The sequence below is a fragment of the Pteronotus mesoamericanus genome, unplaced genomic scaffold (genome assembly GCF_021234165.1).
Source record: "Pteronotus mesoamericanus isolate MK-2021 breed Mesoamerican mustached bat unplaced genomic scaffold, CSHL_Meso_final scaffold_174, whole genome shotgun sequence".
Taxonomy (NCBI): Eukaryota; Metazoa; Chordata; class Mammalia; order Chiroptera; family Mormoopidae; genus Pteronotus; species Pteronotus mesoamericanus.
Window position 1 is genome coordinate 39,079,637 of NW_026555309.1, and position 25,862 is coordinate 39,105,498.

The following is a 25,862-nucleotide window of genomic DNA, read 5'->3' on the forward strand; positions in this document are numbered from 1 at the left end:
TTAGGTTATAAAAAGACCGTGGTTTTTGTCTGGGGTGCTCAGGAAGCCTCTGGTGAAACTCATGTAGGGAGGATCCAAGACCTATAAACAAACACATGGGTACACGTGGAAGTGAACTTTCTGAGGCTGCCAACAGCCATGCGAGCGAGCTTGGAAATTAATTCTTAATTCTGGGCCTCAAGTGAGCCTCAGGACCATTTAGCCATTGCTAATGGCCCCACTATCACTCCATGAAAGACCCAGAGCCAAAGGCATCCTGCTAAGCAGAGAGCAGATTCTTGGTCCCCAGAAACTATCAAGCAATAACTGCATGTGGTCTTAACTTGCTAATCACTGAAGTGGTTTGTTGTACAATAATAGATAATTTGTATAGCTTCCTAAAATATTGGGTCATTGACAACATGTCATACTCCTTCCTTTCAATTCCCTTCCATGAATCGCCCATTCCTTCTCTCAGGTTGCCACATGCCCAGGGAAAACAATTTGAGAAATAATAGTGCAAAGTATTACATACTTGAATCTTCCAAATATTCTAAACTAAATAAGAATAGAGGTAAATTTTGTTTCCATCCTGGGCTTGGGTTAAAACCCCAAAGAGCTGGTTTTCTGTCTTCTGTTTGATATAGGAATAATAGATAATCTTTAGACTAAAAAAATATTCAAGTCAAGATTTCCACACCACTATGAAAAAGAAATACAGTTCTGGAAAATTATCAGAAATAACAAATGCTCCATCTTCTGTTTTCTGAACTCTATGTTTTCCAGATTCTAGGAAAAAGAAATAGAGATGCTGTGCTTTAGAGATATGTTACTAAGCACTAACATCTTCTCTGTATCTTTACCCTGACATAAAACAGTGCCACATTGTTGTTTATGAGCTCTGGGAAATGTCTTGGTTGTCCTAAAACTGGCTTTGGCTTCTGATTTAGGCCACAGCTGACTCACAGTTTCATGATGTTGGTTTTACTGACTTATGAGTCACATGGGTCAGTGATATGTTTTTCCTTCATAAATGACCATAAAGCCCTTTTAATTGAGCAGGTCAACAACAGAAGGGGCAAGGGCTCAGAATACATGATTCTGGAGAATTTAAATATCTTGTATTACCAGTAGACATTGAACAAAATGATCACCAATTTCAATGATAGCTTTATAATGAACTTGTCTGTAGCATCTATTCTGTGCCCAGGGCGGGGATGCATATGAGCTCACATTCCTATCAGTGGGGGATGATAGCTCATTCCTAGTGGGCCCCATGGCAACTCAAAAAAACATGTGCTTTTGGAGTTATACATGACTGAGTTTGAATTCTAATCACACCACATGCCAGTTCGGTGAACTTGGGCAAGATGCTCAGTAACCCAAGGCTTTGTGTCACCATCTATAAAAGGTATAAAACTACGATTTTGAGGATGATGAAACACATAAAATGTTTTGTGCAGTGGCTGGCTCATAATAGGCACTTAAACATGATCATTTCTGTCCTTGCTTTACTCCCTGACATTCCAGACTTACTCGTCACAGAAAAGCCCTTCTGAGGGCCTTTTTCTACCTGGTGCCTTGCATGGGCTGAACCTCTATTCTGCTCGTGTGTTGATAGCTGCATATCTTGTCATTGTTGGACCTTTACTGGGTAACCTTGTTTTCTTTCCAATTAACATGTACTTTCTGTGGCCTGAAGGGTACAAAATTTCAGCATTTTCCATAGATGACTAGGACACTCAAAAGTTAATGAAAATCCTAACTTCGAGGGTTTTTACTAGTTGAAAGGGTACTGGAAAACAATACAGAGCAAATGATGGCCCTAGGACTCAATCTAGTCTGTTGCCAGTTTTTGTAAGTAAAGTTTTATTGGAACACAGCCATGCATTTGTTTGCTATAGCTGCTTTCCCAAGACAAAGGCAGAGCTAAGTAGTTATGACACAGATCGTATGATCCACAAAGTCTGAAACATTTTCTATCTGGCCTTTTACACAAAGTATTTGATGAGCCTGATCTAAAGGGTTGATCTCTGGAGACAGTTTTAGGGGTTAGGCTTCTGAAGGTCTGAAATGATAAATATGTTTGTGGAAGTAAATTAAATTCAAGAAAACTATAAACATCAGAATGTGGGAAAGAATGGTCTGGAGGATGTAGTACTATGATGCAATTTTGGGGAGTTTAGCTAAAGTGGAAGGGATTCAGAAATTTGGGATCCAAAGGCATGATTTCCTTTCACAGCTCCATCACTTTCGAGTCTTGTGACCTTGAACAAATGACCTTGTTCTTGAAGAATTGGTTTCTTCACCTGTAAAATAAGGATTGTAATGATTTCTCCTTTAGAGAATTTTTATAAGAGTCAAAGGAGATAAAGTATACCATAAATTTTAAAGCTTTATAAAAAATTATTTTTATACAGTTATGACTCATAACAGGCACTTGAAATGTGTTTGATGAATGAATTGAATTAATACCAGAATTATATCTCCTAAGGTTGCTGGCAAATGTCTAGCATTGTACATCATGGTCTATGTTGTTTTAACAGTCAAGTGTGAGTTAAATTCAACCTTGCACAAAGTCTCAATTACAGTTGTTTTTTTTTTAACTTAAATGGATTTTTAGATTTCAGGTAATATTCCAACATAGACACTGTCTAATCCCTGTAGATGGTATTCCATGTATAAATGTTGAAAGTCATGAAATGCCATTGTATTCATTCCATACTGACATATCACAGCAAAATCAAGCCTCCTTTACTCTCCTGCAAGGACTAGTCTATCACTGGGCCTGGAAAAAAACAGCCTGTCTCAGAGCCATTAGTCCATATGGAATAAAACCTTATGTGTTCTTCCTTAGGCCTAGGGACCTGATGATACTCTGGCAGCTTAGATAAAACTCTTCCTGTTCCTACCCACATGACTCTTCTGGTCTTTAAGCAAGTGTACAAGGCTCAGCACATTGATTTTTTGGTGTCCACAAATAATATCTCTGGGAAGGTCCAAGGAGAATTCATTTGTTTCCACTACAGGGATGGGAAGAGAGGAAGAGTAAGCAGCTAAGATGATGATGGAGAAGGAGGTCTGCCTTGAGAGGGGGGAAATGGGATAAATTTAAATGAAAAATTACTATTCTGGGAAGATGCTGGCAGGATTCCCAGATTTCCCTTTGTGTGAATGGCATTTGGTTCAATTAGGTTTCCAGCCTGTGATGGGCCCCAGCTGGGCTGAGTGCCTGTCATGTCACTAATTTACTCTCTGCCACTTTTAATCCACGCGTGCCTGGGGTTGGTGACAACGCATACTGGCACCCAGTTTTCAGTGACTGGTGTCATTCTGACATCAAAAGTCATAAAATAGAAAGTGCCCAGGGGGAAAATTTCTTGTGAGTGTGGGGCAGGGAGGAGTCAGGGTATGCAGAGAGAGACACTTTAGGAAGGCCTCTGCTCACATTTCGTGGCTTACACATTCTCTCCTCTCTGCCCCATGTATATCTATCTAAAATACTGTACATGGGTAAATATTCTAACCATTCTACAGATGAGGAAACTAAGACTCAGGTCAGTGACTTTTGCATGATCACTCAGGTTGGGTAGAGAACCCAGTTTTTTCATGTTCTTCCTACTCTAAAGGTCTATCCCCATGAGCCCTGGGTTATCCTGTGTTAGGTATGTCTATTGCTTCACTCTCCTCCCATTTCCTCCTTCACTCCTTTCTCCCTTTCTTTCTTCCTTTGTAGACTTTAGAATTGTCTAAGTTCCACCAGACAATTAACCCATGCTAATGAAGTTGTTTTCCTCTGGTGCTGTTAGAATTTGGAATATTTGGAAGCCAAGTGCTCTATCACAGAGAATTGCTCAACTAACTTCTACATCTGGGTTAATTTACAAAGGAGGGCTCGGTTAACTATTTCTGTAAAGGGGCAGATAGTAAATATACTAGACCTTGTGGCCATTTGGTCTTGTTCACAACTACCCAGCACTGCAGCGGTAGTTCAAAAGCAGCCACGTGCAATCTGTAAATGAATGAGCATGGCTATGTTCCAACAAAATGTTATTTACAAACTCAGGCAGCAGGCCAAATTTGGCCTATGGGCCAAAGTTTGCTGACCTGTACTAGAATGCCTTCAGCTTTACTGCACTGGAATTTCTCTGCAGTCTGCAGCAGATAGACAGGACAAAGGCAAGGAGACAGCATAAGCAGTGATTGGAGTTGGTGCCTTTAGAGAGTTTCAGCTTCCCTGGTCTCCATGTTTATAAGGTGAAAAGGATGATCATCATGACTCCAATGACCAGAACAAAGAGCAACTGCCTAAGTATGGGGAGGCCAACTGATGGACCTCAGTTATCGCAGCCAGAACTGGGGGTGAACTTGAGTACTTGAAGAGATGCTAAAGAGAAGAAGAAACAAAAGGCTGCCCATGGTGGTGGTGGTGATGGTGGAGGCACTTAGGGATCAATGCAGAGATAGAAGTGAAGCCATTTCAGCCATCTTCTCTGACACTAAAGGCCAGTTTACTTTGAAAGACAGCATGTCCTTCTTTGTCCCATGTCCTAAGCACCCAGGACATGATTGTCCATCTGTCCAATCACCCACCCACCCACTCACTGGCCCATTCATTTATACATTCATACTAGTTATATTAATTACTTATTATGTATTAAAGTCTTGCTTTATGAGTCTCTGCATTTAAGGGGCTTAGAGTTTAATGGCATGGGACTGACAGGGAACTAACAAATGTAATAACATCGTGTGGGTACCATGGTAGAATTTTATATAAAGGTGCACAAAGGAGGCACAGGGTAATGAGAGTGCACCTGCCTGAGGTCAGAATACAGGACTCATCCACATCCAGAGTCTGGGGGTGATAATGACTCAGATTCAGCTTATGTTGATTCTGCTGAAGATTATCCTTGAACTAGTAAATAAGCAAGGTAAATACTTCCTTCATTCCCATGGAGATGTTGGAAAGTTCAGGCATCAATATCTTCTGCAGAGAGTAGGTGTCCTACCAGGTTGGAAAAGCAAAGCAACTTGAGAGCTTGCTGCCTTTTATACATCAGACTACAGGAGGTGGCCACGTTGTTCAGACTTCATGTGTTCTGTTTCTACGGCACCATCGGGCCATTGTCAAACATGGTCACACTCTCTCTTGCAATTCCTCAAGTTAGCCATGTGGAATAAATAAAGGAAGTTCATCTTGGCACTTTCTCTGAATACAGCTCAGTAAGTGTTAACACTTTTTTAAATTTAATCTTTATTGTATTTTTTTCCATTACCATTTAGTCCCTTTATACCCCCACTCCCCCCAGCAATTAATGTTAATATTAATTATCTACACACCTAATGTTTATACAGGGCTTTAGCATTTGAAAATAATTATATATCCATCATCTCTTTTTTTTCCCTGATCCTCACAGCAATCTTGTGAAACTGGATGAAGGAACAGAGGCTCTGAGACATTCTGTGGCTTACCAAAGTTCACACAGCTTCTTAGTGGCTAGAACTGAATCTTAAACCTGGTTTCCCAATTCCAGCTTCTGAATTCTCAAATTCTTGTTCTGAATTCTTGAGACCTTATCATGTCAATTTCAGCTCTCCTGTCCCACTCCCTTATAGCTATTACATAAGCATAAGGAAGTATTAGTTTTTTAAGATAACAAAGAAGGGTGGGGAAGATAGAGCTCTGTGAACTTAACTTTGGGCGGGAAATCAATGACTGGAGATTTGTTCTATCAGCTTCAACCTCCAAGTGGGCAGAGTGCATGTGCGATCATAAATGGAACCTAATCCTCTCCCAGACACTGGGAGGTTGTAAAAGGAAGGCCTAAGGTGGTAGAAGACTTGGAAATCTCTAAAGAGAGATCCAGCAATTTCACTGTTTTGGACTAAAGATAAGTATTAGAATTTTGAAGAAAGAATGCCAAGTAAGGGCTTCTCAGTATGTGGAGTCAGTATTACATTCTGTGCTGAAGAAGGGAAGTAAGTAGATATAAACAAAAAGGATTTCTTAGTCTAACAGGAATTGTCCCATTGATTAGCTCATTGAATCCTCTCAAACACTGTGGGAAGTGTTCTGATTATTTTTAAGTAGTAGTATCATCTTCACAGAGTAGATGGCAAAACAGGCTTCATGAAATGAAAAATGTTAATCTTCACTCAGTGACGAAGGTAAGATTTATCTCATTCTTAGTTCTATGTGAGGTCCATTCTCTTCCTGGTTTATTATTTTTTTCTCCATAGAAAAGCTGATTCGTACTTTTTTCAGATAGAAGGAGGTCTTTTTCTTTTTTGACCCCATTTTGTTGCCTTAGGCTAGGGCAGCATACTGGATCACCAACGTCTGCATGTAGTCTGCTTCCCTGAGCAGCCAGGGTGGTCCCTGAAGCCTGACACAGGCACTTAGGAGGTGCCTAGAATGTGTTTGCCACAGCAGTGAGAGAGTGAGGAACTGACTGCTTAATTAATGGATGGGACTCAGGCCTCCAGACCTCCTGGGCTATGCACATGGCTTTTAGACTCCTCTGGGGGCCATTTTTAAAATCCTTAAGTGATAGAGCTGGAGGATGTCTGAGGTCACCTGGACCAACCTCATGATACTGCAGACAAGCACAATGAAGCCACCTTGGAGAACTATCTTGCTGAAGGCCACGCAACTTTGCTCAGCTCTGCAGTCATTAAGCATCACTGTAAATATGTGCGAAGGTGCAAAGGTTCATGAGGTTGGCCGGTTCAAGGGGGAAGCTATGCATGGTGCCTGGGACATGCACTAGGGCTAATTATGCACAAGATGATTGAAGGAAAGAGTGAATTCATGCCTACTCATAGCATATGATCCTAAGTGCATGTCTTATTGAGAGTGAGTTGTCCTGTCATTACTGCCAGGAAAGACAAGCTGTGTCTGGATGTCCAATCTAGAAAGGGCTAGAGTTAGAGCCCATTCATTTCTAACTTTTAAGGATTCATTGACGTCTAGGAAGACTGTGTCTAGGAAGCCCTGGCTGACAAGCACAAGTCTCCTTACATGGATTTTAGAAACTTCCCAGAGCCACTTCATTTGGCAAGATGTTCAAAACCTCTTGTCTCTTTATCCATGGGGATCAAGGTTGGCTGTACTGTCCTCCTCTACTTTTTGGTCCCTATAGAATTCTTGAGGACCCAGCTTCCCCTTCCAGAAAAGTATCTGCCTTCTGGCAGATAAATGCAATCACTGTGGGCATTCAAATCTCTGAGGGGCTTATCTAGAACAAAGCTACCTCTGTGTAAGCTAAGTAAATAAGAAAAAAAGAAACCTTTTTATTCTGAGGATTTTTTTTCCTGGACATTGTAATGCTACAGGGATACAATTTAGTTCTCATGACCTTGAAAATGCAAAAAGAACAATTAACAAAATATGGTCAGGGACAAGCCAAAGCCTCCCTTCCATGAGGGCTTTTGAAAAACCTACCTGCACAAATAAAATCAATCTCCATATATCCTTTCAAAATTGAAAATGTGTCCCTCCTGGAAATCAAAAAATCAATCTTTTATAAACAATGGGACATTAGTGTCCACATAATACAGCTGAACAGAGCACAGGTGTGGAGGGTGGCGGGGCAGATTTTGCCCTATCACCATATTTCTTATTTGTGTGACCTCAGGAAGGCAGGTCCCTGACGACCTCTGTAAGACTCCGTTTCCTTATTTGTCCATTTGAGATGAAAATATCCTCAGAGGTTAACTATGAACAGAACTAGCACAGTTGACGGCACCTAGATGGTCCATGGTTTGATTTCAACTTGGGGATAAAACTTTTGGAAACTACATTTTGACTGAATGAACTATGGGCAAGGGTGACTTTGGGTAAGCGACTGCTTCACTGGACCTCAGTGCCTGCACCTATATCCCAAGGAGTCTAGATGAGGTGATTTCTGAGAGTCTTTCAAATGGTAGTAATTATATGCAAATTATATTATATGAAAAGCAATTTGTGTGTGTGAGCACGTGTGTGTGTATTGATTATTTAGTATCCACCATGCCCTGGGAGTTAGGTAACTCTCGCTTTACAGAGGATGGAAGCAAGTTTAGGAAAGGGCAAACAGACATGCAAGGTCACAATACTGAAAAGGAAACTACTGGGATGTAGACTTTCAAGACCACACTGGGATCGGCCATGTGATACTGTCATCTCTGAGGCAGTACCACAGTGGAGTATAAGGGAATGCTGGGGCACTCCGAGGGCACCTTGCCTCCCATGCCAACTTCTCATGGATGCCATCACTGTCTTCTTAAGTCAAGTCTTCTAGAACCAGCCATTAATGAGTTGGCTATGAGCACCCCTGGGTGGATGATGTTACTCAGCTGGGTACCCCCAGCCCCCACTGAACACATGCAGGGGCTCAATGCATGCTGCTGCCTTTACTTGAACTTACCTGTACTTTGTCTATTTCTGTTTCCTGCTCTTCTCTTTGCAGCCTTTTTACTCACTTTGGGCCTACTTTTTAGAATGTACCAGAATCTTAAAGCGGGATAGATAAAGGAGCATTTATTTTAATACTTTCTTGTTGTAGGAAAGAATCTGAATTCATGAAGTGAGCTGATGGCAGAAGAAGGCCTTGTTTTGTTAAGTTCAGGGTTCTTCCTACCCCAACACCTGACCTCAGAGAGACAGCCCACCCCTCACTCCCACCTCCTAGAACCCCACTACAGACCCTTTTCCCTACACCTGGCAAGAAGCAAGTGGCAAAAGCATGTTGTCCTCACAGTGTAAGAGCTGATTGGGCTACTTCTGCATTACATCCAATGGGCTAGTAAGATGCTGGGTTGGGGACTCCTGACTATTATGTACAACGTAATGTACTCTGACTTCATTTGGAGACCTACTGTGATCTCGTAACTTATAATAAGAATACAGGTATTTGGCCTTCCCTGTTTCTGCCACATAGCTCCTGACACCCTTGGGTATTTTTAGGGGGTAAGAGTGATAGAGATACCTTTTGTTATGTTAACAGGATGACTTTGGAATGTCCCTAGGTAACCTAAGGATGGGCACTGGTTGCCAGGAGGGGAGAGGGGCTGGAGGTTGAATCGATGGCCAATGACTAAGGATTTAATCAGCCATGTCTATATAATGAAGTCTCCATAAAAACACAAAGGACAGGGTGTGGAGAGCTTCCAGGTTGGTGAACACATGGAGATTCAGGGGAAGGGGTATCAGAGAGGGGATGAGAGCTCAGGGTCTTTTTCCCATACTTTGCCCTGTGCATCTCTTCTACCTGGCTATTCCTGAGCTACATTCTTTTCTTCTAAATTGGTGATGTTGTAAGTAAAATGCTTCTCTAGGTTCTGCAAACCATTCTAGCAAATTAATTACACCAAAGGAGCGTGCTGTTGGAACTTCCCACCTACAGTCATTTGGTCATAATCACAAGTGACAACCTGGCCATGGTATTGGTGTCTGAAGTGGGGTGGTAGGAGCAATCTTAGAGGACTGAACCCTCAACCCATGGAATCTGATGCTATCTCTAGGTAGACAGTGTCAGGATTGAGCTGAGTTACAGGACTCCCAGCTGAAGAATTGTTTGGATGTGTGGGAAACACTTCCTCCCTGGCACTGGAACTGGGTGTAGAACTCTCTCATGCGCCAAGACACATGCAGCAAAAACAAGTGTCAGCAAAGTGAGAGGATCCACCCATAACACGGGAGGTCCCTGGGGGAAAGGATGAGGAAGAAGAACTAAGTGAGAGGAAAAATGGATGGCCTAATATTTTATTCATTTATTCCCAGTGAAGAAAACCCTCAGTGGGCTATGCCATATTATAGCAAGACAAATTTGGCTTGGAGATATTTCTCATTAGGAGGGAAAAAGAAGATGTCTTCAGTCTTGTCAAGATTGGGCTTGGATCAGTGAAGGCTGTGCATCCGGAGTCCCTGAGACACATGTGAGGACAAAATCTAATTATAGATCTCTGAGGAGTTAGCCAAAGTCACTGGAAATTAAAACAAATTGGTAGGAAGAAAGGAAGAGCATGTTTATTGAATACCTACATACTAGGCTTCTGGTCAGCATGGCTCAGATGCTAAACTCACAAGCCTACACCAACTCAGATTCTACCTTCTCTAGTTATGTAACCTAGCAATGTATTTAATCTTCCAGTGGGTCATAAAGTTTTTATGAGGATTGAGATGAATCAAATAAAGCCCCTGGAACACTTTCTGGCATGTAGTAACACTTGGTACGTTTTATCTCATTATGAATGTGAGGGTTTCACAATGTGTGGGTGTTGGGGGGTAGCATTTTCAGCTGCCTCAATGTCTGGGGGCAAGGGTACTCTTGGCATTTAGAGTTCCACTTCCACAGATGTTTACCGTCTCACAATGTATACAACGGACTTGCACAAAAGGGAGTTTTCCCCACCCCAAATGTCAATAGCACTCCCATTGGGAAACACAGAGCTATGTCCTATCATGTGGGTTGCATAATTTTTAATCATTACCAAATACTAAAAGGTCAGTTATTATTACCCCCTAATTCACAGAGGAGGTAACTGAGATTTTCAATAACTTGCCCGAGGTCCAAAAGTCATTAATTAGCATTGTTCAGTTTTGAATTCGATTTCTGTCTCTAAAATCATTGTTATTATTTCACTGCACTTTGCCTTCTTGATTACAGACATCCAGATACTAGCATTACAGTCCTTCTAAAAAATGAAAATTTGGAGGTGAATCAATGAATTCCTATCCTAATTTAAGTAGGAATGTCCTAATTGGGTGGGGGAAAAATAGCTAATTTATGGGGCAATTGAAGTTTTTAGCAGCTTCAATGATGTGTCAAACTACAATTTTTGAACTTCCATGACTGAAATTCTTCCATAAATAAGGCTTTTTTTTTTAGCACAAAATGCCAGCCAAAACATGGGTCTTGAGTTGGGAATCTAAACCACCTGCAATCAGCATGGTTAGGTAGAAAAGATAGCATGTCTACCATTGCAGAACTTCACAAGATTTTTTACACATCAAGTAGGGAAGAGCAGAAGAAAGAGACAGCCTGAAGGAATTTACATAGGCAAAGGGGCAGGATACAGTTGAGGGGAGAGGGTGCAGCTCTGAAGTCGCAGAGTCCCAGTAAAGAACTGTCTGATTCTGTAGATGGGCTGCGGGTGTTGCCTGGAAGCTTCCAGGTAAACAAGCTCCTGGAGTTAGAGGCGTGCCTGCACAAAACAATCTGTGGAAATAGCCACCAGGAAATTAATCCAAATTTCCAACAGGCAAACCGGGGATGTGAGAAATCTTCTGTTAGCTGGTCAGCAGTTATTAACAGACTAGCAGGCTTTCTGTCTCTCATTCCCTGGCCTCCGTGATTTAATTTAGAGCGTCTCAGAATTTTCTGCATGTCACATGTGAGAAGCTGCTCCTTCGCTAGTCTTGTCTAGCTTGTCTTACTAATAACCAGCCTCTCCTATACCAGGAGCCTTTTGTGTTGGAGCTGGTGTGAATACCCAGAGGCTGCCAGAGAACATTGTGAGCTTCCAATATAGGTATTCTTGAAGCTGAGCTCATGTGTGCAGGTATCTGGTAATTAAATCAAGGGTCAAAAACATCATAGAAGAGGGTCCATCTGAGAAATACATGCTTGTCTCAGAATCTAAATAAGAAAATCAGGAATATCACCTCTGAAGAATTCCTAACTTTCCAGTGTTGTCAGAAAGATCTCTCAGATGGGGTGAAATGCATTTACCCTGCCTCTGATTTCATCTGTGTCTAGATTCATTTATTCAGCTAACAAATACTCCTTGACTGCATTCAAAGAAAAGACATTGAGCTAAGAACTGCAGATACAAAAATGAATCTAACATATTATTGTCTTCGAGTGTGTGATTTAATGAGGGGGACACAGAGTAAGAAACGATTGCGGTCCCCTCTGAGAGAATGATGACAGGAGGATTTACAAGGTGCAAATGTAGCATAAAAGCGGAAGAGAATGAGTCTCCAGAGGGAGGCCAACCAGGCTTCTGCCTTTCAGCCTTAGCTTGGGCATGTGCCAGGTGTCCGCTGGGGAAGGATTTTGCAGGGAGAGAGATCAGGTACAACAGGAAGAAACAAAAGTAAGAAGCTCAGCTTTTAGTGGTTTGGCAAGATGTGAATAGGAAATAATGGGAGAAATACAAGGCTGGAGAGCAGGCAGGACCAAGGTTGGGAAGGCTGCTGGCTGAAGAGTTTGCCTTTCGTTGGCTGTTAATAGGGAACCAGTAGCAATGTAGGAATGTGATAAAAAAAAAAAAAGAAAAGAAAATTTAGATACATCATGGTATTGGATTCAGAAAAAACAAACTATCAAGATCTGCTTTTCTCCCCATGATGAGCCTGGCAATGTCGGATGAGTCCCCAGATCTGAGCAACTGTTTCTCATCCAAAATCCCATCTTTTTGACTTTTCAACACCACAACAGCTTCCCAACTACTGTGTCCTTCCTTTAATTCATCCTGCAGTTATGGAGTTTTTCTAAAATCAGAAACACCAGGGAATATGTGCTAACTAGGAACTCAGTATATATTTCATGAAGAAATGCTAATCAATAACAATTAAAACTCATAAGAATTTATAATTTACAAAGCTTTTTCTAATACTCTTTATGTTTTATAAGTATCGTATGTTGTGTTGTGTTCATTCAAGGATTGAAGATTGTTAGAAAGACAAGAAACAGATAGGATACAAAGTAAAGACTTAAAGATTCTAGACAGTAGGACCAGGAAGTAAGAAGTTGATGTGGGTATGGATGTGGGTTACTGAATTGGGGTGTCATAGAGTTTTTGAAATGAAAGAATATTGTTGTAGGTTGAATTGTATTTCATCAAAATTTACATGTTGAAATCCTAATCCCTGGTACCTCAGAACATGACCTTATTTGGAAATAGGGTCATTGCAGATATAATTAGTTAGGATGAGGTCATATCGGAGAAGGATGGGTCTCTAATTCAATATCACTAGTGTCTTTATAAAAAGAGGAAATTTGGACACAGAGACATGAATAGAGGGAATACAAGATAAAGTGATACAGGGAGAAGATATCCATCTACAAGTCAAGGAGAAAACCATGGAACAGATCTTTCCTTCCCAGCCCTCAGAAGGAACCAACATTGCTAACACCTTGATTTTGAACTTCAGGCCTCCTGAATTGTGAGACAACATACTTCTGTTTTTTAAGCTACCCAGTTTGTGGTACCTTCTAATAGTATCCCTAACAATGATGATGGTAGGCTTTGGATGGTTGGTCCATGTGGCTGGGTCTAGTGGACACTGTTGGTATTTCATTCTCATTCCCATGTCTTCAAGCCCTGCCTCACTCCAGTGGGCTTTACCTCCCTTCTGGAAGATAGCCCACAGGCTACTAGAGCAGCTTTGCACTCACATGCAGACAGTTCCTGAGAATATGACTTTCCTCCTGATAGCCAATGGCTGTCACCCAATGATCACAGGGTATAGGGAGCAGTGAAAGCCAGCCTTCTAGGCTCTCGGATGGAGTCTACATTCCAGAGCTCTCCTGTAGAATGAGGATGAAGCCCCCTTCGACAAATGTCATCTGAAATCTCCTTCTTGCCCCACTTCCCTCATCATCTAGCCAGATTCTTCTCTAAGTATAACCTTCATAAATCCCTTGTATCTAAATCCTCATCTCAGGGTTTGCTCTGGGGACCTTAGTCTAAGACAGTGTTGACTCTCTCCCGAGCACACAAAATGACTAAAGGAAGTGCAACTGGTAAATGCCAGTCAAGGTAATAGTTGAAAGGCAGTATGGACAGTATGTATAGATACATGGTTCATGCATGTGCCTTAGAAGACAGGCACTTTTACACAAGGATGAAAAAATAACACATAGAGGTAGCAAAGGAGACCTAGAAGAATGTCAACACAACCTCTGTATCCTTGTTACAGGGGAATCATTTACTACTAAGAATTAGCATGAGCAGAGTCATGAACAAGATGCAACAAAAGTCGCAGCACATAGGTTTAGTACTACACTTACCCTGATTCTTGGCATGTTGCTTTTATATCTTCTCATTGTGCTCTAAGAGGCTATGTGTCACTTGTAGCAAGGAAGTGACTTTTTCACCTGCAGAATTTGGCTCAGTGTTAGTTCAGTGCTTCGGAATTTAAAGTGATTTTTCTTTCTTTCTTTAAAAGGTCTAAATGCCGTGTTGATAAATGTCACAGAGAATAACGAATGTGATGGAATGTGCTGAGGATAATGGGAGTTACTTTCTAGCTCACCTGAACCATGACTTGTCTACATTTAGGAAGAATAATGAATGTAATTTAATACAGCACCTTTGCAGGGAAGTGACTCAAAACACTTTTCAAAGCGAATATTAAAATGCTGAATTATGCAATAAAGACATAGATTTAAGTAGATAATAATAGATCACACACACGCATAAAAGCACACAATGCAGCAGAGGATATATTTATTTAAATGTGTGTTATATTGTTAGTAAGTAGACAGATGCACATAGAAAGAGAAGTCATCATGGGATGAGGGAAAGGAAGGTCATACAGAGATTACTAGGTATTTTAATGAGTGGAGCCAGCACAGGATAGTGCAAAGGTCATGACAGCCCAAGTTACGGAACACAGTTTGATGCACCATGGATGATCTGGGTGCTTTGAACAAGTTAGTTCACTTATTTGACATATAACCTCCCTACCTATGTAAAATGTACTGATATTACCTGCTCCATAGGCTTTTAATGAAGAATTAATGAGACATTTTAGCATGTGCTCAATAAAAAAATAGTTTTTAAAAATATTATCCTTATTATCAGCCACAGTCACCTTCTACTCACTTATAAGGTCCTGCTACCCATCTTAACATATGTCAGTGACATGTCATCCTACAAATCCTTAACCATCCCATCTCTCTATTCCATGGAATATAGTCATAAGTCAAGTCCTCTAAAGAGTGTGGAGAAAAAAAAATTAGACCCAATCACCTTATTATATACATAAAGAAATCAAAGCCCAATGAAGTGTCATAATTTGTTCACAATCACACATAAGTAAGTGGAGCTACTACTGTTTTGTTCCAGGGCCTCTGCCCTACACTTTCAGTGCATTACTAATATTTGATTCTTATGATGAATTTATGAGGGAATCATTCTTTTTCTTTTTTGCATTTTTTTATTGTTGTTCAAATAACATTGTTTACATTTTTTTTTGCCACCATTTTCCTCCACCCCACCCTCCCCCACCTCCCACCTTCAATCCTTCCCTTCTTTGGCTTTGGCCATGGGTCCTTTATACATGTTCCTTGACTACCCTTCCCCTTCTTTTCCCTGTTATCTCCCTCCCCCTTCCCCTCTGGTCGCTGTCAGTTTGTTGTTTATTTCAATGTCTCTGGTTATATTTTGCTTGCTTGTTTGTTTTGTTGAGTAGGTTCCACTTATAAGTGAGATCATCTGGTATTTCTTATTTATCCATGAGGAAAATGAGGTACAGAGAGAGGAAATCATTTGCCTAAAATCACACAGTTGTCAGATGGCCCAGATGAGTTTTCCACCTAAGTCCACCTGACTCCTTAGCAATGTCTTCAGTCTCCCTACCTCCCCTCTTGCCTTACTACTTCCATAGTCCTATTGAATTTCCATAGGGCCAGAAAGCAGCTCAGCTCTTAACTTTATTGGTACTTATGCAAACAGGTTGCTGGTTACTATGTTTTTTCTCTTTCCCTGGAGATTTCCTGTGTCCCCTGTGGGGGTGTGAAACTTGGGAAGATGTTGTCAACAGTCCTGCCTCTTGTTTTTCTGTACACAGGAATTTCTGCCAAGGTTCTTTTCCAATCTCCTTTGCTTTCTTCTTTAACCCTGAGCCAAGGAGATGAATCAGAAAATCCAGGCTTTAATCTGTGTGTTTAGGTTAGTTATAAAGGCTTACTGAGACTCAGCTTCCACATATGAAAAGTGGGGTTTTAATAATGTCTGTAAAAATATTAGTTCCATGCAGCTTTCATGGTGATCAAATAATATATGTGAAATAATTTGAAAACCAGAAAATGCTGTATATCATTCATTTTTTAAAAAGTGTCAAGTGAAAGGTGAGACTTATAATGAGTTTTCAGATAACCCATGTTTTATGAATGAGATGTGTTTGCTAGTCCACCAGCCACAAAGTACAAATTCACCAAAAAATGATTGCTCTGTTGAATTCTAGAAGTCATTATGACTATGTATTAATAGTTTTGAATATAGAACAAAGGTAAATTATCAGGTGTTTGAAAATGGTGGCACAGGAAATGTTGGGTGAGGACATAGGACTTTCTCATCAGGTCACCAGTATGACTTTCTAAGAATGCAAAATCTTTGGCAGCAGCCTCTCCTCTTCCAATAAATCAGCCTGTCAACAGAAACAATGACCTTTCCCATTGAACAGGAACAAAACCACCCCATCCTCCAAGGTGGACTTGGAAGAGAAGGCTCCAAGACAACCTTGATACATGTCATTCATTTCCTATTCATTGAGGGCAAGTACAAGGGCTGATGGAATTCCTTCAGTCTAGTCAAGAGGCTCACCAATCCAGAACGACCCTCAGAGACCCAGAAAAGAGAGTGAATTAATTGCCCATTGTAAATAACAGTACTCAGTGGCCAAGGCACCCACTGTTATCCTCTGATGTGAATAGCACAAAGAATTTTTATTTGAACTGGAACCCAGGAAGCAAATAAGAAACATAATAGATCATTCCAGTTTCCTGAAAATAGTCAAGGTGGGCTGGTTTGCTACTGGAAATCCAAGGGAAATCAAATCGATTGTGGGGTGTTTTCAATTTCATAGATTTCTGAGATGAAAAGCAATATACATCATTCCTGTCCAAACTTCTTGTTTTACCCAGGAGGAAATATGGACCCAAGAGGCAAGACCATTTGTCCAAGGACATACAACTAGTTATAGGCAGAATTAGGTCTAGTTGCTGGTCCCTTTACTTTTTTTCATTGTTCTTCCATAACACAACATGACCTCTCATTACTAACTACGACCCGGCATTCCATCACCCATCATATGTTTATCGAGTGTTTACTATGTGGTTAGCTATGCTCCCAGGACCAGTTCTAGGAAAATGTGTAGAGACCTGGATCAGACTCAAGCGCCCGCCCTGACCCTAAGACTGCTGAAGCCCTTCTTTCCTGGGTCCTGTCATGGGAGCAAAATGTCCCCTGAAGACAGCGGCTCAGCAAGCCTCCTAGAAGACAGGAAAGACATGGATGTCACAGCCCCATCCTCTACCTGACCCTTGCTGGTGGGGGGAGGGGTGCGGGGGGGTGGGCACGTGAAAGAAGCGATATGTCCACACACTACACTGTGTCACTCTCTCCCAGATGTTTCTGGAAAGAGGAGCAGACAGAAATGGGAAAATTTCTATTAAACACATTCAAACCACAAGCAAACAAACAAACAGAAAATAATACAAAGCCATATATTAATGAATGTGATCTCATTTAACCTCACAACAGCACTGTGAGTCTGGGGTGGTTACCCGTCTTACAAATGAGGAAATGAAAACTCGCTCTGGTCACAGGGCTAATGGACAGCAAATGTGTATTTCAAACTGAAGTTGTCTGACCCTACTTTCTAGGTTCGGCACCCTATATCATGCTGCCTTTCTCAGTCCAGCTCTTTCCCTCTTCACCTCTTGTACCTCCTTACACACTCATTTCCACAAGGCCTTTTTCTAACCGGTTGTCTGAGATGACCTAGGAGCTTACAAAGCCACTGATTGCAAGGAGCTCACACTCAGGAGGCCACAGGCCAAAGACCATAAACAAATACATATGTAATATTTATCAGTGTGGGATAAAAGCTGAAAAAGAAAAGGAAGTAGGGAAGAGGAGAAGCAGACTGACCCTACGCTGGATGAACAGTCAGGCAAGTCCCCTATGAGGAAAGAACACTTGAGCAGAGGTTGAATATGGCAAAGTTTAGGATTAAGGAGAAAAACTGGGCAAAGAACCTATTGGTCACACAGGTAGATTTGGGGGAGGCATCAGCATAGTGTGGCAGTTAAGAGCACACCCTCTAACATTAGTGCTCCTGGGATTACTGGACCATTTATTGATCATCTGACTTGGTCAAGTTGACTGAAATTCTCTGGATCTCAGTTTCCTCCTCTAAAATGGGACTAATAGTGCTCGCTTCTAAGGTCAAGTAAAAAGTGGTTGAAAAATGTCTGGTACACAAAAAATAATAAATGTCAGCTGTTTCTCTCTCTCTCGATCTAAATAATATGCCTATCATCCCCTTAATTTAATATCGTTGCCCTAGACTCTGTTTCCATACTTTAAACAAGTGCAGGCCTTTTAAACACTTTTGTTTTTCAATAAACTGTTGTAAGGCAACTAAAATAAAATAGATAAGAGGGGAGTTCGTTGGGTTGACCCCAGGAAACAGGTGGCAGTGACAGTTCACTGAACTCCAGCCTTACCCCCATGGCCGCCCTGAGATGCCCAGAGCTTCAGAGAACACGGTTCATAACGTTCCCATTTGACTGATCTCTTGATACAATGATTGGCATGAAATAGATGTTGAATGTGGGCTTGTTTTTAAAATGTTGAAACAGAAAAGTATAGGCTTTTGACACTTTCTTTTTTTTCCTTTCTTTTCTTTCTTCTTCTTTTTTTTTTTTTTCTCGAAAAGAGATACTAGGCCACACCGCATACACCACACATCACTATCCTTCATGAGGTAGATGGTGAGGGTTGTTTATTTAGCTCAGACTTAGTCACAAACTCAGAACATTCTGTGGGTTTTACTGGAACTAGATATCATGGCTCATCCCGACTCAAATCACCCATCCTGGTCAAAGCTGTCAGTGGCCTCCTAGGAGGCAATGGCTGGAATTCCTAGTTTCCACAAGACAATGGGGCTCCTGTGTCTTCTTCAGCCTAAGGGACCCACCCTATGGCCTGCCCATCCCACAGAGCCTCGCGCTGCAAAGCTGGCAGGGGCCTTGGCCCATGTGTTCTGTAACCCACCAGGGAGACCCTCTCACAGTGAGGAGCTTAGAAAGCCTATTATTTTGGATTCTAGAAATATCTCTATCACCTGGAGGTCAGGTTATGTTTTTATTTCTTTGGGTGTCTTACTCATGTGGTACTCTGAACTTGGGTGTGGTTAGCCTGAATATAGGTCTGTTGTTAAGGGTTTGTTGGTATCTTGCCTGTTTACTTCATTTCACCTCACCACAGCTCTTACCAAACCCTCTTTGCTTCAGAGTTCCTGAGCCTCGCTCTGCTCAGAGCAAGACACTCCTATTTATTGAAGACTCTACTGTGTGCCATCAAGAAGACAGGAACTTTCAGAAACTTGTTTAATTCTCTCAGCAGGCCTGTGAGGAAGAGATAACCCTCCCTCGTTAGAAAAAGAAAATAAAACCCAAAGACATAAAATAAGTCACTCAAGGTCACAAAGTAAATGAATAAGAAAATCATTTCAAACCAGTCAAGTAGACTCCAAAGTTTCTTTTGTTTCCATGGTGTTGTGCTCCAATGAGAAAATGCATCTAATTAAAAACAAAAAAACAAAAACCTGGTGTACAGTTTAATTCTCCATGAAATAGTCACATTTTTAAAAACTGAGGTTCACTTATCCAAATGAATTTTTAGATAATTTAAGCAACAGTGTATGTGTGTGCATATCTGTGGAGCAGAGAGAAAAAAAACAAAGTAAGTAGAATATTAAGGGTGAGATACACAGATAGTGACGGTGAGTATCATTCTCTCTGGTCCTCTCTATGACAACCATGAAAAGAACAGTTTAGATAGAACATTTCCAATGTTCCTTCTAGCTCTTTACATCAAATTTACCCTGTGTGAAGAAAGACAGTCTGTTTCCTTTTTTCTATCATTCACTTATGTTTAAAGACCTGTGTTTCTTCTGAGGCCAAATCAAGTCTGAAAGAAATATCAGGCAGGGCACATGTAATGCAGTTTCAAGAGGCACACCCTATTAGGGAAGCCTGTGGACCTGAAAGGAAATTGTTTCGTGGTGAGGAGGTTCTCCTGGAATGTATTTCTTGAGTAGAGGTGGGGTGGGGGTAACTCTGCATTTTCGGTTTTCAGCCCCTTCTACCCTAGTGATATAAGCATATGTGAGGGATATGAGGATGCCTGGATGGGTCAGAAATACAATGTGAGTGAATGAGACCAAGGTCATTGTCCCTTAGGGATGCAGTTTTGGAAGATCCAGTGACCAGGGACAGTGAGAATCTCTAGCTGAGGAGAAATTGAGCACCAAATGGAAGGTTCTAGAAGTTAATGTTTAAAGTGTGGGTTGAGATTCATGGTGAGTAAATGAAATGGGAAGGCAACCCAAACAAATCCAAAAAGCAAAAGTCCAAGGAACAAGATCTAAGGTTGGACCAAGATGTTTTCTTTTATGAAGATTAAGCAGAAGTAGGTGCCCCTCATGGGAAATATGGGAAGTTGTGGTTATGACTCATCCCAAGGCCAGATGTGGGCAACACAAGCTTAGTTTTTACCCAGTGGTTTGGGAAATCTGTTTCACAGAAACAAGGTTTAGAGATGGAAAGGACTTTTAGAAACTACTCCTCTAACCTCTTTTACAATGCAGGAACAATTTCAAAATCAGCATTCTTCTAAACCTCTAAAAATGATGAGTGTTAACCAATATTTGTCAGACCTTCCTAATCCTTTCAACCCAATGTTGAGAATACAGGTGGGAGAGTAAGACAGCTGGACCCGGAATGCCAACCAGATCACTTTGTCATTATAGGGCCTCAGGCAAAAACCTAATCTTTATGAACTTTAGTTTCTTTAAAATAAATTGGAATTCTTTGTACTTTAGAGGGGATGTTATAAGGATTAAATAAAACGTTTATAAGTAGTCCAGCACATGTCTGGCACAAAAAAAGGACTCAATAAATGCTAACTTCTAATATGCTTTATGTAAATACATCTCATTTTATTTTTATGAGAAGCCTATGAGGTAGTTATTATTAGCCCATTTTATGTTGTGAACAGATTGGGTCTAAGAGAATTTGAATTAAGTTGATCATAGTAACAGTGTTAATAGGTGGCAGAGTTGGGAAATAAACTTCAGTTTATGTAGATACAAAGTCTGTTTGTTGTCAATTAAATTGCAGAGCCTTCCTTGTTTAGAGAAATTCTGCTTTCCAGCAACTGGAAAGCAATATAATGCAGTTCTTAAGGACATGAGATTATACAGTCTTGCTGTACTGCGAAAATTGAGATAATGGAAGTAAAACACCTTGCACACTGGGCATGTAATAGTCACTTGTAGTGAATTTCCACTAGCATTTCTTTCACTGTCACCAAGCCTGGGACAGGGCAGGTGTTCAATAAGTAATGTCTTAACATCAGTGGCATACATGTTGAGTCTTGAGAGCACCCCCAGTAAAGTCTCCTTCCTCTCAAGCACTACCATATCGATATGAGAGGGCATCTATTGTGTCTGGCCCAATCTCTTCTCAAGGCTACATGGTACCAGTCCCTCCATCTTCCTTCCAACCACTTCTTGTGTCTTTGAAGAGAGGTCACATGGAATGGCTGCCAAAATCACTGTGGGAGAAACCAAAAGGAGAAAGTCACAGGTCTATTCTGGGCCCTGACTCTCCCACCCCCTGGTCACCGAGCTTCGTTTCCATTTCCCATATAGGACACTTCATGAGACACTTCCACTTTCCCCTTCACTCTTGAGAAGAAACAACTTTGAAGCTCAGTTGAACAATTTATCTTGGCTGAGGCCCACAGAGCGGAATATCTGATGAACCAGTAACACTTAGGGTGCCACACATTTGTGATGGGAAGTGGTTTTTCAGATCTCCTCAGAAGAGCTGCCTCATTGAAATCTTGAGTCTTAATATGGTATTAACCTGCTTTTACTCCTCAGCTATAGTCCTCTACCCTGAAACCTTTAACCCAAATCTCTCTTTCTCTTCCAATATGAGAAAATGCGACATTGTGATGTGGGCAAGTGGTATGGCAAATTACATGGCAGTAATGATATTCCCAAAGGAGGAGCAATATTGTCTCTATAATTCTAGCACATCTGACAAACAGGTGTGGAGGGAGGCTAGGCAATACTACCTGAATCCCAAGGTCAGGCAACTTGACTTGGACATTGTCTAGGGCCTAGATGCCAGGGGAGGCCCGCATGCCTCTGATTATAGAATAAAATCCCATTGTTTCCATATTGAGAGGACTCTGCTTTGCAGCATCTGGAATGTGTAGCCCTAGTGTGTGAATTGCTAAGGTATTTTTCATTTATTCGTATACTTACATAGCAAATTTCCTGATAATACTAGTAGCATTTATTGAGGATGCTTTCCCTCTGCTTTTGTTTTTCTGTTGTTACACATCAGACATGGTGCTGAGTTTTTTTCTTTAACTTCATGAATTATTTTATTTCATCTGCATAACATTCCTAAGAGGTAAGTATTGGTATCACCATTTTTAGATGAGAAAAATGGAGCTCAGAATATTTCTTACTTACTAGTCCTTCTAATTATGAAATTGTTAAATCTCACCTATATTTGTGTCCATTATCAAATTAATTTAAAAAGCTGAACTCCAAGCCCATAAAGAACTCACCCAGGTGTTACAGCTATCTAGCTAGATAGCTAAATAAATAAGAGATATGTTCTTTGAGATTTAACTTTTAATAACATGATCAAAGACAAAAGCTCAATTAAATACTCAAATTAAGAAAAAACTTGAATTTAAAATGGCAGGAAATACCTAAGTTGATATTGTAGCAACTTGTGAATGGATAGTGGATATAGAATAGGCTTTTATGGTTCATGGCAGAGGTTTGAATGTCTCCTATGTGATTAGAAATATCAAAGTTTGAGCCTGAGTAAAATGCAAAGGGGAAACATATCCTGCAGATACAGTATCCTCTAAGGGGGTCCATTTATATTAACAGGGTCCTGGGTAGATAAGACATGTCTTCCATAGGAAATACACACTTAAGGTTATATCATTTGAGGTTATGGGGTTTGTTTACAGTTCTGAAGTGGCATAGAAATACAAAATAGAGCTACAGATACAAAAATTAGTTATAGATCCATGAACAAAGTAGATGTTATTATGGAAGAAAACATAAAACATTCACAACTTGGCCTCTGTGATTCCAACAATAAAAGAAACAACCTCCACTGAAGATAAGCTCACAATCACCAATTATAACCCATTTGAGGAAAGATATACCATGAGGGCAATTCAGCAAATATTACCACTGGGGAGATAGCATATTAAGAATTTGATATAATAAAATAATCTGTGAGGTGCTATAAAATAAAAAAATGAATAATTAAAAAGGAATAAAAATAAAATATAATCCAAATGAAAGAACAGTGTACTATGAACAAAAGGATAGGTGAATTTTATAAAACAAACACACACAAAGAAATTTCTCAAGGTGAAAAACATGTATCTATTGGGCAAAAAAACTCAATGGAAAGGTTAAACAGCAAATCAGATACAGAAGAAAGAATGGATGTAGATCTAGAGAAATTACACAAAATGTAGTTCAGTAAAAATAAAGACACTGAAAATATGAAAGAAAGGTTAAGAGACATGAAGGTTAAAATAATCTCATCCAATATATCTAGTAGGTTATCTAAAAAATAGAGAATACAGATTGGGGAGAGAAAGTAATAATTCAAAAAATCATGGCTTAGAAGTATCCCAACTAAAAGAAAGATATGAGTCTTCAGAATAAAGAAGCACACTGCATTCTGAGGATAGTAATAAAATGCAAACCTCAATTAGACACATAATGGAGAAATACAGAACACCAAACAGGGAGATGATTTTAAAAACAAAGAAAAAAGACAGATATCTATGAACATACAACAATTAGACTGGCTGTAGGAATGGATGCTGAAAAACCAGTGAACTAATATTTGCAAAGTACTACAAGGATAGATATGAAGAATGCAAGGAGTAATAATGAGAAAATAAGTAGAAAATTATGTAGGTAAATCTAAATAAGACTTGACTATAGAAAACAACACGATGATTACTCATGGAGGTGTGGCAAGTAGAATGGAGTTAAAATACTAGTTATCAATCCCATGAAAGGTAACAAAGGGTAATAACTGTTTACCTATGCTAAAATACTTGTATTTTGGGAGAGGGAGGTAAACATATAGTAAACTTTGACATTGCTAAACCAAATTTGAATATGATGGTATTAAAGATAAACTCTAAAGAACAGTATACAAGGAAGAACTTTTAAGTCAGCAGAGATTGAAGAGAGGGGTAGGAGTCAAGGCAACCCTAGTAATCTGACAGAAGGCAGGGAAGAGAGAAAAAAAAGAAAAGAGAAGAAAAGAAGTTAGAAGGACAAAATAATATGAATGGATGGAATACAGAGGCCTGGCTTAGACTCATTTATAAGTGGAGACTAGTACATTAAAAATCCTCAGGAATGAATGGACTAGCAAATGAACCAATGTCACCCCAATAAATTCAATTTAAAAAGAAGAAAATTGACCATCCAAATTGAAATAAATAAATAAAGTTCTTACCTCACTCCATCTACAAAAAAATTTTTTTCCAAGAGATTCCTTAAATCGCCTGGAAAAAAAAAATTCCAGGTGATTTAAGGACCTAAGGGGGAACAAGAAACTTAAAACTTGGAAGACAATACAAGAGATTACTCCTACTGTCTTTGGCTAGAAAAGGAGTTTTTTCAATGAGACACAAAAAGACCAAATCATGAAAGACAAGACTGATTATCTTTGGACACCTTGAAATTCAAAGGATCGTCATAACAAATGGACCGACATCAAAATGGAAAGACACAGACTCATAAAAGTGATTAGCAAAACATGTCATTGGGAAAAAATTGGTATATAAAAAAATAAATATCCAGAATAAAAACAACCCAAAACAACCTAGTTATACAACAAGCAAGGTACTTAAACTGGCAACTTATGAAAAAGGAAATAAGAATGCCCAATAAATAAGATTTCATTTTACATCATTTAGTGTTAACATAAGTTTTAAAAAATTATGTTACTGAGGATGTTTAGGAATGGCATTTTAGATTGAAATCCAATTTGCATCATAAATCCGAAGCGTGTACTCAATGCCTTTCACATGACACCTCTCTCAAAGCAGGTGATATATTTTAAGAAAGTTGACCTCACCCCAGAGTCTAGGGGTGGGGCATGTGGCTGTATACTAAATTCTATGTATTACAAACACATGGGTGGAAATTCTTCTACCTGCCTAAAGAAGAACCACAGGACTTCATGGAATCCAACTGGACAAGGATCAAGACTTATTTGATGTACTTCTTCCTTGCTTTATTTATTTATTTTTTTTTTGTAAACTAGGAAACACAAATACATCCCAGGCTTATCCTTTTCATACTTAATTATTTCTTCTTTCCTACCTAAAGTGTAAGTGCCATATCTATAGTGCTCACCATTCTATACATAGAGCCCAGTTCAGTGCCAGACGCATGGTAGGTACTTAGTAAATATTTGTTGAATCAATGTAGTATGAAACACATAATGAAGAGCTGGTAGGTAGGATCAAAACCAACAATTGGCAGAATCCACATAGAGCAGAACTGACTGGGCATCATATTCAGCCTGTGGGCCAAGAGGCAGATTTGGAGGAAGAGCCAGACACAGCTGAACAATGCCACAGGAAAAATGAGTGTGCAAATCTGTTTACACATTCATGTTTCCAAGAGAAAATGGGGATTGGGACATATATGTATGGCTCTCGTGCTATGCGCCAGGAACTATGGTAAAAACTTGATTTTTACCTCTTTTAATTGTCATGAGATCTCTATAGGCAGGTAATATGATAGAACCTAGCAGAACATAGCACATAGTAGGTGTTCAATGTATTGAGTACTA